Genomic DNA, 4,855 nt, shown 5'->3' on the forward strand with positions numbered 1-4,855 from the left:
ATGGTAAGAATTTGAAAGTAATTGATCATATAATTCTTAGGATCACATCAGATTGTTTTTGCTTTGAGTTTTCATTTTTTGTTGGCACTACAAGAAAATTTCCCTATTATGGCATACTTGTTAGGGCACTATTCAGTAAATGCCTCAAATAAACACTTATTAAGGCATTTGGTAGTTTCTGCCATATTAGCATCTATTAATTAAATAAAAAAAACAATGTATAAGGGACAAACCTTGTAAGAAAAATTGAAAATAAAAAAATATAAAGAAAATATTTGTAAATGTATTTTAAAGATGTGCCTCAACAACTATTAGAAGGAAAAACAATTGTTTCATGAAAAAATTAAAAAAAAAAAAGCTTAAAATTGGCGTCTAAAAGAAACGGCAAAATTGTCCCAAATCCCAAATTTTGCAAGATACCTTAACGATTCATTGACCCATCTTTCTCTCTCACTCTCCCTCTCGACCCTCTACCAATCTACCCCCAAATTCTAATCTAACACTTTTATTTTTCATTTACCCATCTCTTTCCCTGACTCTCTCTCTCTCTCTCTCCCCTCAAATTGTTTCTCTCTGTCCTCTGTTCTCCTAATCTCTTTTCTCAGAATTTTCCTAAAACTCATTGCCGGCTCTCACTAGCTCTCATCCTCCCAATCTCTTTTCTTTTGATTTTTCAAATTTATGTTGATTATGGTGGATCCTAACTCAATATCATGAAATTGCTTCGAATTCTGTTGATTGCATGTTGGTCGATTGAAGGATTTTAGGACAATCATCACTCACTCTATTGTGCTTGAAATTAGAGGTATGTTTATATACTCATTAATTCCTATTAATTAGATGTATATTCATCCATTTTGAATGTCGACTTTATCAAATCCAAAGGAACAAGGAGCAAAAGAGGCTTGATTTTTGTTGGGCATTTTGCTGCAATCATTATTAGCTTGTACCCCTTTACCATTTTGATCATCAAAATTCCATAGCCACCCCGATAAACCATCCATGAGAATATTGGTGTCCGACCATGAATCCGCTTCTTGATATAGCAACTGGCAATTATGGATTTTCCATTATTAGATGTAGCGGTACCGCTGGAATTTCTTGCTGGGTTTGTATTTGGGGAGAGAAAAGGGATTATGGGCAATCGAATATGTTAATAAGTTAGTTAATTAACATAATAACATTTATATGGTTGAGTCAGACTGTAGAGAAAAATGATGAAGCAACAAATGACAATACCACCAAATCTTTAAGGTGTTCTTTACCGAAAGAAATTATAAAAGAAAAAGAAAACCAAGTCTTTGAGGTGTGTAGGCTTCTGAACAACGAACAGCTTTATCTAATTTTCCTTTCTTGTCTTTTCTTTTCTTTTTTTTTTCACAGAGCAGCTTTGATTCCGAACGGTGCACGAATTTTATTGTTTTGGCTTCATGTAGTTAAGTCATTAGTGAACTTCTTTAAGAAAATACAGCGGCAATCTTTGTTTTTGGTACGATATATATAGTGGCAATCATTGGTATGGATCTTAGATTTCTTGTCTGGGAATCTTATGTCCCGCAAAGTTAACAATATGTGTTAGTTTCAGGATAATATATAATCTAGAATAGTATCTTATTTACATGATTAATGTTGGTTATGCTTTCAGCTACTCCTCTTAATCTCACTTCAAGTGAGTTAATTATTCTTGATTAGGTATATAGTTTTACTCAAATGGGAGCCTTTCAATCTTTTCTTGCAATGTTTCAAGGAATGGGCTTTTAGGTTCAGAACAGAGCTCATGTTGATAGAGGCAAGTTGCTCTATGTGATGAAATCAGAGAGAATTTGAGATGAAAATGAGGATTCAAAGTGTTGAAAGTTTGGTGCTCTGATATGTGTTTTCTTCTCTTTTTTTTTTAAAAAAAAAAGATACATGATATAATTTAAACAAATAAAACATTTTGAAACTAGCATCCAAATACATAAGATATAATTTAGAAACTTTATATCCGAATGTAAGTTCTTAAGACTGGGTGAATAATTATCTAAGACCAGAATTTGTTTGTCCCAGAACATATAGTCTAAGTTTCAACAAAATAATACTCTACTATAAACTTATCCCTTTTCATAATTGGTTCTTTTTCATGAGCCTTCATATAACAAGCCCTGTCAATTAGGGAGTCATTATTGTTTAAAAAAATCAATATCTATTTGACTATTTGTCTAGATTGGACTTTCTTTCTTCAGTCCTTGTTTTCTGTTTCTCCCAGTTCAATAATTTGCATTTACTATATTATACTGAAGTTGCATTTGGTGCCCTTATTAGTGACGACAAAAGTGAGAGTTAACACATCATCTTTCAATCATCAAAAGTCAAAACAAGTCCGGTTCAATTTGCTACGAATAACCAAATACTAATTTGGAAACATCCAGCTCCCTCCATGGCTTCCTCCACCTCTAACTCTATATATATATAGCTGCTTGGGATCTTCTTTCTCCCAATCATTTCTAGCAGTAGCAGTTGCAACTTCAGAGGAAAAGTTTATATTTGCTTTTACTTTATTTTGGACAGATTTATATTTGCTGGTAAGTATTTGACGGTGGAAAAGTGTTAGACTTTGGTATTCTTGAGCAGGTACATTACTTTATTGGACTGGTTTTATACGTTCACATGCTTGATCAGTCTTGTTCTAATTTGCTTTTGAATATAGCAGTTGGTTATTTTAGCTTTTATCTCATATAAAATGCATTATCTCATATAAAATTATCTCTGGCTATGCCTAATGTAGATGTACCATGTTATAATTTTGGAACAATTTGCATCTTATGTTAGCTAGTAATGTTGTTTAAAAATTTATTTAGTTCTTCTTAATTGCTGAAGTTTCATTTTTACATTAAATGTGCTGAATTTTAGTTGTAGATTATAGCTTTATTAAATTGACTAAATGTTACATGAATTGAGTTTGTTGTTCAGGCATGGCTAGGACTAAGAAAGGAAGAAATTCCAGCAGCAATCGACTTATTGATGAACCAATTGATGAGCATATGGAAAATCAGTCTATAAGAGTGGAAGAGCTTCATAACACAGGTATTAAGAGTATTTGATATTTTTAAATATATTATTTAGAGCAAAAAATGGTCATAACTTATTGAATCAATCAAGAATCACTTCAACATCATCTAATCATATGTCAACCTCAAGTTCCAGTCTTAGACCTCTTAAAGTAAGTTTTTTAATACATTTGTTCAGTAATGGCAGTCCTCTTTGCTTGATAATGATATGATATTTAGGCATATTTTGCTATTACAATTTGAATGTGATGAGCATTTGATTAGGCCTTATGTGCCTTTGCAGACAATTGCTGATTCAATTGGTACTCCTATAGCTTGGCCAACAAAACTAGTATGTTTTTCCTTTTCTAGCTTACAAATTATGTTAACTATTAATATCTCATATGTTTGTCTCATTCGATAATTACGATAGATTTTAATACATAATATACTTATGCTATAGGCAAAAATTTGCGAAGATTGATGTGCTGAAATTCAAAAGTGGACAAGGTGTTGCAGCATATGGATACTTATCCATTTATATGGAAGTGCTCTAACTGTAAAAGGACAAAGTGTTGCTACATATATTACAAGAAGTTGGTCTACCTATGGTTTATTCATTGTGCAATTATTTATTATATTGACAATAAGATTTGATTTTGATAAGACTGTGTAATGATTCAAATAGCTTTCAAGCAAATGATAAGGTAGATAGTAGAATCATTTATACTTTTTGGATTGGGGTTTCATTTCAATTTGTGGGAATTAGGTACTAGAAGAGATATATTTTGGGTTATCAATGTTAATTATCATTGCATTTGCTAAAATTAATGTTTATGGTGTACATTTAAAGCTTAAAGCAATGCAATTCAAAGCTTAAAGTAATAATAAAAGTACAGTGCCACAAAAATTCAAGGCATCAGTTAGACGATTTTAGAATCAAAACAAGGAGGAATAAGGAACATCATAGGTTAAGCTTACTATTGCTTTAGGTAGAATAATTTCAAATGTATTACACTTTGAATATGTCTAAATATGTTAGTTTTATTTGATTGAACTGTTCCACTAATGATGCATTATCCTTCTGGGTATAATTATTCTTGCTGGCTTTGGTTAAGATTGTCTTTGTTGCTTTTTCGGTTCTTGAGATATTTTCCTTTTCTTTTGGTTAGAAACATTAAAATTACCTCGCGTGCACTTGAAGTGTGAAGATACTCATGGGTTATTTGCATTAATATCATCAAGAATTTTTGTCAGATCTCATTGCTTTTGGTTTCTTCTGAGGTACTATCTTGTTCTTTAAATTTTTTTCCTTGCTTATTTTTATTGTTGGAAATTCTCTTCTAATTAGGGTTTGAGATGTGTAGTGCTTCTGTTTAGGGAACTATTTAATACTGAAGCTGATTTTTCATGTCTATTTTAGCTGGTATTCATTCCTTTTGCCATTGAGTTTAGGTACTAATTAAATTGTATTCCTTCTCTATTACACACGTAAGAATCTCCAAGGATGGAATAAAGGTTGAGGTAAATCTTTTTGCATGGAATTGTGTCGCGCCCCATTTTTTTGGAAAAATAAAATGATTGTTTTTGTGATTTTATTGGTTTGGAAAAAAGTGAATTTTTTTTGATAAAAATAAAAATGGGTCTAAATGGGACTTTTGAAAATGCGACGATTTGACCCAAGAAAAATAGTTCAAAAAGGGTTTTTTTTTTTTTATATGAAAAATGGAGTCGCCACTTGGTATAGAGTTAGGGTGTACCAAGTCACCCAAAAAGTGAATTTTTTAAGGAAAAAAGTAAGAAACCCTTTTGAACGACTCCTAGTC

At 31.6% G+C, this 4,855-nt stretch overlaps 1 long non-coding RNA gene across 3 annotated transcripts; it reads left to right on the forward strand.

Moving 5' to 3' along the window:
* The first annotated feature begins 379 nt into the window (after positions 1–379).
* On the forward strand, positions 380–4,570 carry LOC140008904 (uncharacterized). 3 transcript variants are annotated; one of them, XR_011816175.1, is made up of 5 exons: positions 380–805; positions 2,551–2,613; positions 2,953–3,066; positions 3,334–3,381; positions 3,493–3,762. It is a non-coding gene; the product is annotated as an uncharacterized lncRNA (long non-coding RNA). The 3 variants fall into 3 exon arrangements; XR_011816174.1 differs by lacking the exon at positions 2,551–2,613 and adding an exon at positions 4,202–4,570 and having other exon boundaries at positions 383–805; positions 3,493–3,625; XR_011816173.1 differs by lacking the exon at positions 2,551–2,613 and having other exon boundaries at positions 385–805.
* The last annotated feature ends 285 nt before the right edge of the window (positions 4,571–4,855 follow it).

This window comes from Coffea arabica, chromosome 6c (assembly GCF_036785885.1).
Source record: "Coffea arabica cultivar ET-39 chromosome 6c, Coffea Arabica ET-39 HiFi, whole genome shotgun sequence".
Classification (NCBI taxonomy): domain Eukaryota; kingdom Viridiplantae; phylum Streptophyta; class Magnoliopsida; order Gentianales; family Rubiaceae; genus Coffea; species Coffea arabica.